Source organism: Seriola aureovittata, chromosome 11, assembly GCF_021018895.1.
Source record: "Seriola aureovittata isolate HTS-2021-v1 ecotype China chromosome 11, ASM2101889v1, whole genome shotgun sequence".
In the NCBI taxonomy this organism is placed as follows: Eukaryota; Metazoa; Chordata; class Actinopteri; order Carangiformes; family Carangidae; genus Seriola; species Seriola aureovittata.
Window position 1 is genome coordinate 3,546,048 of NC_079374.1, and position 12,135 is coordinate 3,558,182.

General features: G+C 41.9%; 1 long non-coding RNA gene across 1 annotated transcript; it reads right to left on the bottom strand.

Annotated features, from left to right (window-relative positions):
* Nucleotides 1–1,297: 1,297 nt before the first annotated feature.
* Nucleotides 1,298–2,689, bottom strand: LOC130177818 (uncharacterized). The gene is made up of 2 exons (XR_008829061.1): nt 2,513–2,689; nt 1,298–1,906 (listed from the first exon to the last, which is right to left on the bottom strand). It is a non-coding gene; the product is annotated as an uncharacterized LOC130177818 (long non-coding RNA).
* Nucleotides 2,690–12,135: the final 9,446 nt, after the last annotated feature.

Sequence of the window (12,135 nt, forward strand, 5' to 3'; positions counted from 1 at the left end):
AGCTGCAGGAACACCTTGGCAGCTGCGGCATAGACCTGTAGTGTTGGAGCAGTTTTCATGGGAGAAATATCCTCCGTCCATCCTGAAGTGTCTCAATACTCCTACTGGACTGTTCAATAAGTGACGGCTGCTGATCCGCTGCAGGCAGCTGATGAAAGGCTGCGATGTGACACTCCGGCCTGTTGGAAGCACCTGAAGCTGATTCAGATATTCAGATATTAACGTTACAATATTTTACATGGTCAGAGAAACTAGCCTGTGGCTGTAGCCGCAATCCAGATATTGCATCTCTCTGTGGAGTATTTACGTTGTCAGTATTTGCTTGTACGTTATATTTCTATACAGTTGTGTCAGTGAGGCTTAATGATTGGTGTATATTGTGGTCGACCTACATGTCAATAGTCCTGGTTCTTATGAGCATGCTCGTTCATGTCCCATCTTTTCACATTGTTGTTGTGTGTGTATCAGTTTGTGTCCACAAACCAAATAACTGACCAGTTATTTGCTTTCTTTTGTGTCTTAAATATTCCGGTCAAGATTTACATTTGCAGAGATGCTCATGCAGTACAAATATTATGGGAATATAAAGTGCTAAATATCAAATATGTGATGACACCAAGACAGGAGAGGTGGGAAAATTACAAACAGAAACACACTGAACAAAAACAATAAGGGAAAGAAAGAATACGTACAACAGTCACGCTGAAAGTCACCAGTGTTGGTTTTGACCTTTCGTTACTTTGAATTCAGAAAGTTTAGTGACAAAAGCAAAAGATAGAAGTAAAAGCAATAGAGAAAAAGTAAAAACAGTAGAAACTAGATTTTACATGCAAATAACCCATTATAAATCTTTACTACAACTGTTGAAACATCAAATGTTTCCTCAACAACATCCCTTGTTATTTGATCTTAAGAGAGCTTAAGATGCAGTTAGCAAAGTAAAACTAAATGCACAATGTGTACATGTACAGGAGAAGACCCACTGAACGACCTTTCGTTAGCCGGTAGATAAATTTGCTTTCGGTCTCTCGTCACCCTCTTGTCCTCTGAGGAGACCCACCGCAGAGAGGTCGTGTCTCTGTGATGTGGCTTTTTGCCCGTGACACCCTCCGTCAGCCAATGTCCTCGCAGCCTCCTTCACACACCTGTCACTCAAAACCGCACACATGCACCTTTGTTCGCACCTCTCCAGCGTGCACCTGGCACACATACGGACCTGCTGGGACCTTAATTTGGACCTGGGGTCTACGCAGGAAAAGCATCGAGCCACGCTGTAGCCAAAAATAAAACATATATATAAAATAGTTATTTCTTTATTGGGTTCGTAAAGTTCCAGTTCATCATGTTTTAACTGTTACAGATGTAGTAGTGAAAACTCTGAGCATCAAAAATAATAACAAGTACAAACAAATAAATATGTACCATTCATCTACCATACCAGTAAGCATTACATTAAGGCACCAGGAAAGTACATGTGTCTAAATACACCTGTTCTCATTGATTTCATCTATCATGATTTAGAGGTGATTACTCCATGTTTTTAATTGCTACCTTTACAGTGGTAATATATTATTATGTAGAAGTAATATAAATAATATATTACAATATAATGTAAATTCAAATGTTAGATAATTAATACTACCTCCTCTACTCCTTATCCATCCATCCATATTATTCTGCTTATCCGTGGTCAGGTCACGGTGGCAGCAGGTAAAACAAAGTAGTCCAGATGTCCCTCTCCCCTGCAACCTTTTCCCGCTCCTCCTGCAGGATCCCGAGTCGTTCCCAGACCAGGTGAGATACATCATTTCTCCAGCGTGTTCTGGCTCGACCCCGCGGCCTCCTACCAGCTGGACGTGCCTGGAAGACGCCCAGGAAGATCCTGACCAGATGCTTGGACCTGCTCCTTATATTAATGATAATAACAGTCAATATTATCTTGTTATCAAAAACCCAAAGATCTAGATGGAAAAACGAGTAAATTAAAGGACTAAAATACAACAAGTGTTAAAGTATATTAACAGGACATTTAATTTAAATTCATGTTTTAATTGTCTGGGGTATTTGATGTATGTTTTTTTTTGCTCAGGTTGTCTGTGTCAGAGTCACCAAAAATCCATAAGAACAAGTTTCACAGGAAACCACAAGATGGCAGAATTGTACACAGAGTATTAAACTAGGCTAAGGCTTAGTTTATAAAACCAAATCATCTCTACAAGCTGATTGATGTTCCTCCCTAAAAGGAACATCAGTTAAAAAACAGCGGCTCTCAGTATTTTTTCTGCCTGGTCTGATATTCAGCCGGACCGTTTTGCAAAAACATAATACATTTTTTTCTTAGTTTGAATTAATTCCATTGTAAAGATTAAAGAGATTATTTCATCATAGTATATGAAGATTACAAGAGAACACATTACAGATATATATACATATATATATATATTTCTATAAAAGACACACAGTATGCCAGTATTGAGCAGCCAGTATGGAGAAACAAGAGGTGCTCCCTCACCAGTCAATAGATGACTCACGCCACGCTCGCCACTTTCACAGTGAATATGGATCTTTGCAGTCTCGCTTTCACCCATTTTTGTATTCCTTCCCTCTTCTGCTCTTCGCCTGTGCATACACACCTTTGTGGTAAAGGTTTACCAGGGAGCCTGACGTGACGTCAAGCTGGGGGAGAAGGAAAAAGAAACAGTATTGCCATGGAAACCCATCTCCCTCAGTTTCTCTATGATCTCTGATACATCCTGGATCTGAAAAACATGAAAGCTGTATTATTGCACAAACATGCAGCCGCTGCACAGAGGGAAAGCATCTTTTTTGGAAAGTGAGACAATCCTTTTAGGTTACTGTGAGAATGTAGAAAGGACGACTGGATGGGAGTGATGTTAAGTGATGTTAAAAGGTCTGATGCTCACTGTGTGTTTATCTCTAATGACAGACTGCTACATAAATAGCTTTTATTGTCTGTTGAAAGTACAGCTGTGGATGAGTCCCATTTCTAGACTCATAACATGGTGTCATGAGTTGTTGGTTGCATATTCTCCCTGTGCTCGCATGGGTTTCCTCCAGGTACTTTGACTTCCTCCCACAGGCTAAAGACATGCAGGTTTACTGGTGACTCTAAATGCCTGAATGTGTGTGTGAAAGGTTGTTTGTCTGTATTTGTGGATCCTGTGATAGGTCAGGTTTTCAGAAAGCTTGACAAATCAACAAACTAAATACTATTTATCCACCAATCTTTATTATGCAAACTTGTCTTGTGACAGTGAAGTTCACCTTCATTCACAACTGTATTTTATCTTTTAATCTGTCAGTTGATTTTAAATCACATTTAATTCATCCATTCATTACATTCTTTTGTTCACGTCTCCAGTTGATTGTAAATTGTTGAAATTAATGCAGTTTTAATGTGAAATAAAGTTTTTTTATGAAGCTTTGCTGATGGTTTTTATGGAGCGTGTCTGGTATGAATTTTAACAGTAGCAGCAGCACAGTATAGAAATCACAACACATTGATTAATTACAAATTAAAGAAAAACTTCAAAGACTTTCTATGTTGCTTTAATCAACAACAAACATGATAGAAATGTTTAAATGTGTCCGTCCTTCAACAGTGACAATACAGGATCTAGAGACAGATACTAGAGTTTGTGCTTTTCTAATTTGTCTTATGAACTTACCAATTTTAATAACAATGAAAACACTAATTCAACAAAGTGACCTGAAAAAAACATACTCAGTACAATTTAATCACAGGTTTATTTATTAAACATCTTTTCGATGATGACAACAATGAAGTTCTGAATAAAACTACTAACTCTAACTCACACTAAAGAGTGTGTGAGGTGAACACATCTGTCTCTGAGGTCACAGCATCACATCTATGAAGAGTCTGGTTTTATCTCCAGGTTGCAGTTCTGGTGGGTCAGTTCCATCTGTTTCCTACTGAACATAGTTTTCATGTTAAACTGGTCGATACTTTCACCTGTGGAGGTGGTGACTGTGCTAGAGCTGAACACATTCTGCTCTTCAAGTGTTGTTACTGTCATCTATCAACAGTAGAAATTAAGTAAAAGGCAAGAAACTGAATCTGTGAACACTGAGGACAGAGAATAATAAAACTAGAAAATTCCTTCTTCTCTCCCAGAGAGAATCCAGCAAAGGGTTGTCCAGGGTGATGTGGAGATCCTGGATGAGGAGGAGCGTCTCCTCCGCCCCATGTGTCCTCCAACAGCGGAGCTTCCACTCCTCCCAGGAGATCCTCAGGATCACCTTGGCAACAGTCAGGCCGAGTATCCTGTGCTTCCCCTCCAGCTGGGACCGCTATGCCTCAATCAGGCACTTCCAGGGGTCCACCTCCAAGATGTGGCGCCATCAATCCGGCCGCCATCCGGGAAAGCCAACACACCAACATTGGTAACTCAGGTAGCCATTTCAGAAGCAGCAGCAGCAAACTTCTTTGTCACCTGGAGGGAGAGACAGAGAAAGGTTTCACATGTTAATGTTAATATTTGCATGTGAATTTAGCACACACACAGCAGTGGTGTTTAAGAACATAAACTCTGCCTGAATTACACCTCATCCTAGAGAAACTCCCTGGTGGGAAACACCTGTTGGGAAAGAATACTTGAGATGGCTGTTGGACAGATCAATCAGTTAGACATACAGTGCATTTAATAAGTTCTCACCTTTTTTACATTGTACTACACTGCAATCTTAGAAATCGTTAAATTCATTCCTCAATGAACAATGCTAGCAAGCTAGCCCTCCCTCTGTGTCACCTTCCGTTTGTCCCCATTTTTTTCACGGATAAAAGACAGGTGGAGGCGGTATTGCATCTGTACTGGCTCAGGTCCTGATAAAGACAGAGGGATGCTGAAATCTACTGAGAAATGTAAAGACCTAGTGCACCTTCAATCATGGCTGATCTCCTAACAGTAATGTAAAGTGGTTACAGTCATCAGTTAAAAAATGAGCCTCAAGTTACAGACGTCACTAGCTGTACAACAGCCGAGAGCAACAGACACAATCCTACTAACCGCTAAAACGTCTGTCGGCAACGTCAATATCAACACCTGAATGTTTGTCGGTACGGTTTGTCAGTCGTTGCATGGATAATACTTTTAGCTAGAGAGCTAATGTTGATGCTACTCCAGCAGTGGAAAGCCACATCGAGATTTACTCGTGTTGCTTCTTTTCTTTGCCGTTGAACGTGTTTCTTGTCGGGAGCGGTCCTTTGGGATACAGATGAATATCGTCTTTTAGGAGGTTCAGCCATTCCTGTGTTTCTGTGATGCTAACTTCAAGGACTGCCGGAAGTTGTTCTTCTTCGTGGGACTGAGGGCAGACTTGATACTTGATCATGACATCATCACTGTGGCTGCTTCACACACTGTTGATAGTGTCAATTAATTTTTTTTAACATTTTAAAATAAAATTTTGGCCACATCTTATATTGCACCTTTACAGCCCATTTTGCATTCAGCCCAGTAGATGTCACAATGTTCACTTAAAGCATAAAGATATGAACCCTTTGTGGAACCACTTTGCTGAGAAAGTAAAACCTCTGACGCTGTGGGGCTTATGCCCAGTACCAGGCAGTTTATTTATTCAAGCAAAGAAGATACAACAGCCCGGGAAATTTTACTCACCGAGTATTTCACTTACTGACCGCAGACTGCTCACAGAGCCAGGTTTCGGTTCACTGTAGTCATGATGGCTTTTGGCGTCCATATATAAAGCAGTCATGGCACATTGATATCCCAGTCACCATATTGCGCAGTCTTTATGTTACGACCCAGCTAGGGGAAAAGGGAAGCAACATAAAACCAGGTGTTACTGGTAAATCAAATTTATTGCGTAACCAGGAGGCTAAATACGTCAACAAAAATACAAACAAGGTGAAAGGACAACTAAAGTAGGGAAACAGGAGCCAACAAAGAGCCTAACGAATAACCAACCCAGAAACACTAGAAGCAGCACCCCTGTTCCTAATGTGTCCAACAGTATTTTTCTAAGGGTGTGATGCACAATCAGAATTTTAAACCTAGCAAACACTAAATTATCAGCTAGCTAGCTAGGTTAGCAAAGTGCATCTGTAATTCACATTAACTCTAATATTAATTTGGATGTTAACTGTCTCCCGTTCTCCGGTCGAAACACGTAGGGAAAAGGCAACAGCTTTTAGGGAGCATCATACACATTAAAACTGTAGGACGTTCAGAAAATAAACATTTACTTATCGATAAAAACTGTATATCATCATCATCTCTCCAGTTTGTTAGTGACGAAGAATCAGCCATAATTACTGTGAACCGAAAACTCACTTAATTTCTCTCAAGTTCTCAATTTTTCTTCTCTTTTCCTCCATATGTCTCCTCTCCCCAGCTTCAGATTCAACCTGCTGTAGTCATAGACTGTATATAAAAATGGACGTAGGCTACTGGGCTGAAAAGTGAAGCCAACCCGGAAGTGCCTTAATGTGCAATAGCACCGAGGTTCCGCTGGGGGCGGGCTCCGAAAAACTCTGGTTCCAACACACACTCGTTATAAAAACACCAACTTCTCTCATGAAATACTCAGTCGATTAATTTTTTCCGGAACTCATTACTGTGTGATGGGCTAAATTCACACTTCTTGTTCAGTGTTCTGGTGGTCCGTCTGAAAATAATCACCAAATTAATTAAATATTAGGCCTTAAAAACAGGTAGTTTTGGGGGCGTGGCTGTTTGATTGATATACCTGGTCTGCAATGATTGATCGGATGACGCGGCAGGCCGGGAGGTCGATCACCGGAGGATCAGTCACCGGAGGAGAGCTTGGGTCGTGAGCGTTTCGTATTGAATCAGTTGTGTTGAATATTATTTTTCTCAATATTTGTCCGTGGAAGAATAATTTAGCACTGACAGTTTTGCTTTTTTAGTTTTAGTTATTTAGTTTTAATGAGTTTTCGGTTCACAGTAATTATGGCTCATTCTTCGTCACTAACAAACTGGAGAGATGATGATGATTTACAGTTTTTTTCGGTAAGTAAATGTTTATTTTCTGAACGTCCTACAGTTTCAATGTGTATGATGCTAGTAAAAAAAAGCTAGTGCGTTTTTTCCCTAAGTGCTTTGACCGGAGAACAGGAGACAGTTAACGCTTTGCTAACCTAGCTAGCTAACTAGCTGGTAACTTAGTGTTTGTTATGAGCAATAACATTGATTACAATTATAATGCTAACAATGATATACAATACATAAATGATGATGCGGCAAAGTAAGTGTGGGGGGCATTTTCATTAGCTCTAGCATTAGCAGCTGGCTTGCTGTCATTGTTCATTGATGAATGAATTTAAGAATGCAAAATAACAAGTGGGGTGATAGCTAGCATTAGCATTTTTTTATATCTTTAAGACAGTTTAACCATGAAGATAGACAAGTGACAAAGTGTATATAACGTGACATTTTGTTTGATTGTATGTAATAATAATGATAAATAGTAAAAATAATAATTATACTTGTAAAAATAACGTGTGCACGTACAGTACATAGCGTTGCCCCCCATTTTCAGTAACGCTACCATTAGCAGGTAGCTTGCTGGCATTGTTCATTGATGAATGAATTTAATGATTTATAAGATTCTTCAAGATAATACAATGTAAAAAAAGTGAAAACTTTCTAAATGCACTGTATGTCTAACTGATTGATCTGTCCAACAGCCATCTCTAGTATTCTTCCCCAACAGGTGCTTCCCACCAGTGAGTTTCTCTAGGATGAGGTGTAATTTAGGCAGAATCTATGTTCTTACAGCTGCTTTCACACCACTGCTGTGTGTGTATGTATTAAAATCACACACAAATATTAACATTAACATTTGAAACCTTTCTCTGTCTCTCTCTCCAGGTGACAGAGAAGCTCGCCGCTGCTGCCTCTGAAACAGCTGCCTGGGTTACCAATGTTGGTGTGTTGGCTTTCCGGGACGGCTGCTGGATTGCCTGCGGTCTCATTGAGGCATAGCGGTCCTAGCTGGAGGGGAAGCGCAGGATGCTCAGCCTGACTGTTGCCAAGGTGGAGGACACGTAGGGCGGAGGAGACGGCCCTCCTCATCACCCTGGACGTCTCTTTGCTGGATTCTCTCTGCATCCGGGACATATGGAGACACAGGCGACACCTCGGCTGCTTTCGGGACTCACCGGGTGTGTGGCTGTGCACAGAGACTCGTAGGCTGACAAAGGGCGGAGTCAACCTTCTGGTTTCCACCTTAACCAGTTCACCCCAGGTACATGCGTGTGTCTCATAGCTTGTGATCAAGTATATTGTGTATTATCATTTCATGCAAACATAAATTTCACTTTTGGTCCAAAACCTTTTTCCTCAAGCCAGTGCCAAGTACTTTCAAGCTCCTGGCAACACCTGCCAGACAGAAGCAGGAGGAATAGCAAGTTGTCTTCCCTCCCAGAGACCAGGAGAGGCAGCCCAGGTGACAGTTCAAGGCAGCGACGGGGAAGAACACCTCCTGTCCTGGGAAGGAGAGTCTCCAGAGGTGAGATTCACTTCAAATATCAGTTTCCTCTAATGAATATCAGATCTATATTAACACACACTGCTCTCTGATCTTATCTTTCAGCTGTCTTCAGCTGCCTGATGGAGGCCATTTGCAACCAGCTCTGCGTCTTCACCCGGTGGCCATGTGGTCCAGAGCGACCGTGAGGACTCGGTGGTCATTCGTTCTCAAAGATTATGTGGCCATTAGAGAGACGGTGCTGGCCGGCCAGAGGTTGATGGCTCAGAACCAACATCCAGCTCTTTGACTCAGTGGTAAGAGTTTGTCATAAAGCTGTTGGTGTGTAGAAATCTGTTCCGTGATTTATCTTTTAATGGAAGCTGAAAGTCCTAAAACAGTCTGTTTGTGTTCCAGGTGCTGGCCAGACTCATTGGTCCAGGTGGGACAAGGACAGCCCTTTAACTTCAGTGTCCTGGAGGAGCAGCCTGGGCCCTCCAGCAGGGGTCTGCCTCCTCCTCCTCCACACAATGAACAGCACGGCCCCTCATCCAGTGCTGTTGGTCCCCCCCTCACTCCAGCGCCAGATGAAGAAGACGCCAGTCAGGTAGCCTATCATAAGCCTTTTACTGACTCGTAAATGATGATGGTTTGGTAAAAAATACTATTTTAATGTTCACACTTGTAATCAGATGTGATGTGAGTGTAAACTATATAACGCTGTTAGCGTTACGTTACTCACACTTTTAATGTAATCTTATTAGACAAGTAACATTAGACAGGGAGGAGTTGTTAAACAAAGTGGAGCAGAGCACAGCAGCAGGAGAGCTGGGTGAAGGTGCAGGAGAGAGAGATGAGCCTGGGTGCAAACTTTGCCACTGACTCTACAGCCCCATCTAGCTGATCTTCATATGTTTATTTATTATTTTTAATTAACAAACAGCATTTCCCGTAAGCCCTAGAAGTTCATGCTCTCTGTTACAGAAACTGACCCTGGATCTGCCATTAATGATACAATCGTATTTCTGCTGAGTTACTTGTGGTCAGACCATCGTTTGCTATGGTCGTCCTTAAGTTTTGTTTGGTATTGTTTACGGTACAAGAAATATTTATTTACCTGTAACCTATTTGCTTACATACTAGGATGCATCGTGTGTGCATAATGAATACTGGCCCTTAGTCGTGGCCCATTGCAGTCAATCTACACTACAGGTTTTCCAGTTTTTTAATTCAAATCCAGTGAATAACCTTAAATGACACATATTATTCATATATATATATATATATATCATTCAGAACAAAATTTTTGGCACTCCAAAGTGCTGGTTGGCAGTAACCCTTGGTTATGCACACAAAGGGAGTGAAAGACACATCTTTTTTCACTATTCACTGTGTTGCTGTGTTGAATTGATTGGGAGCAGATGATGCATGTAACTCCCTTTTCATTCCTCAGGTGTAATGGGTCTCATTGATCACTGCTATTGATGCTTTAAATTAGCATTCAGCTCTAACTATCCTCCCATTTAGTAAGTCATTGGGTTGAATGTAGTGAAGCTGCTCTGTGGTATTTTTGGTTCCGGTTGTTAAAAGCTCATCTGGCTCAGACATACAGTTTATATCTCCAGAGGGGTTCGTCTGTCATTTCCAGGCTGTGGTGCACGTGTCCTCCTCTTCAGTCACATGGATTTGTTGTTGTGGGGGGGGGGTTGAGGTTGTTTGAACCGATGACGTCATCCTCCAGATTTCATGCATGCCCCTGCCATCCAAGCGTCTGGACTTGTGAGGACACTCAGAATAAACAAAGATGTTTTTTGTGTAATGTTACATGCATATCTATTTATAGCATTGTTGCACCCTTTGATGCAAGTTAGCTGTAAACTGGATGACCTAAGTCTTTCTCTGCTGGAGATAAAATCATCTTTACGACCAACTGAGATCGTCTGACAGTTTCATAACGCCTTGTTTTTTATGATATTGGCTAATTTACTGTGAGATTAGCAGTTAGGATGAGCATGTACCTGCTGTATGTGTGTACAGACTTTAACACTGTTTGCTTTTAGTGTGTAAAAAGTGGACACCCTGCAGTGTAATCACAGACCTTGAAATAAAGGTGTCTGTCTCCTTGAACGATTAGCTTGCATAGTGTTCCTCCATGGTGTGACTATAGCTTTAATTTATCAAGGTGACTTCTTTGTGTTCGCTGCGAAGCATTGAGGCGGTAACGTTCCCCAGACTTGTTCAAGTAAAAACCCCACAGATGGCTTTAATTGTACAGCAGCTCGATGATGCATGCTTTCCAAACCAAACAGTGGTTTATGATGAGGAGGGGAGGGCGAGGAGGACTGCAATGTGTCCAACACACACCAGCGCCTAAGTGATGTATGCACACACACACACACACACACACACACACACACACACACACACACACACACACACACACACACAGAGGCCAGGACTGGTGCTGCCTGTCGCTGGCTCTCTGAGTGTTTACAGTGCCGTATGAGGGGGGATCCTGGGAGGCAGCTATTTTTAGCTCTGGTTTCATCATTCCTCTCTCTCCGCTCTGCGTGCAGCTGCAGGCTGGTGCTGCATTCTAATGAAGAGACGAGCGGATGGCAGTAAAACACCTTCTGTTTGCTTCACACACGCAGAGAAAAAGACTCCCACAGCTCGGCTGAAAAACAGACAGCTTTAAAATTCACATAACTAGCTCGGGCTTCGTAGTGACTCCTTCTACTTCTCTTTTTATTTATTCAGAGTGATTTTTTTTTTTTTTTTGTGTGTGTTTTTTAACACAGGATGTTACGCAGCAGCAGCAGCTGAGAACTGCTGTGTGGAGCAAAGTTTAAATTTACATGAGATGTGGGCTGCAGCACACGTTTCTGACCTGACCAGGCAGTGAACTCCAGTCTGAGCCTGTAGCGTAGTAATGGTGGATGGGAATGTTAACAGTCAGTCATACACTGCAGAACTATTGATGAAGCCTGCCACTGTTTCCTCCCTGGGTTGCCACAACAAACTCTTCAGCATCTCACCCCTTCAGTCCTTACATTGCATAATCCTCTCACCTCTCGCCTTCTCCTCCCTCACCCTTTAACACTTGGTACAAACAGTAGGAACGAATGAAAATAGCATTGTGACAGGAAGTTAACGTTGCCATCCCAATCTGGACAGCACTGTGTTCAGATGTGGTGTGTTATAGAGCAGAAGAGGACGTCTCTTTGATGCCCCCAGGATCCTATTGAGGACATCAAGGTCATATCCTCAGTATTGTTGATTCCGGTCTTGATCTCTAAAGCTGCACTAATCAACGGTTTTATATTAACAATAGATCAATTGACTCTGTGTAGTATGAAAGAGGTCGCTCACAGTGATGTGCCCGCAAAGAATTATCACTGAAGACACTGCCTGCTCAGACACAGTTATGATGCATTCATGTTATCTTGGGAAAACATGGGTCTTGTGCTGCTGTAAGTAGACACCAGTGATTGTCTGCGCCCACAAAAGTCGGGGCAGCTCGGGTCATAATTCAACAAATTTGAATATCTGGCAAATGGCCCATCTAAGCCACAGTATATGGAGGGTTCGAATTACAGGGAAGATTTGGAGAGGGGGGTTCCACTGCAGGAACTTTGCAAC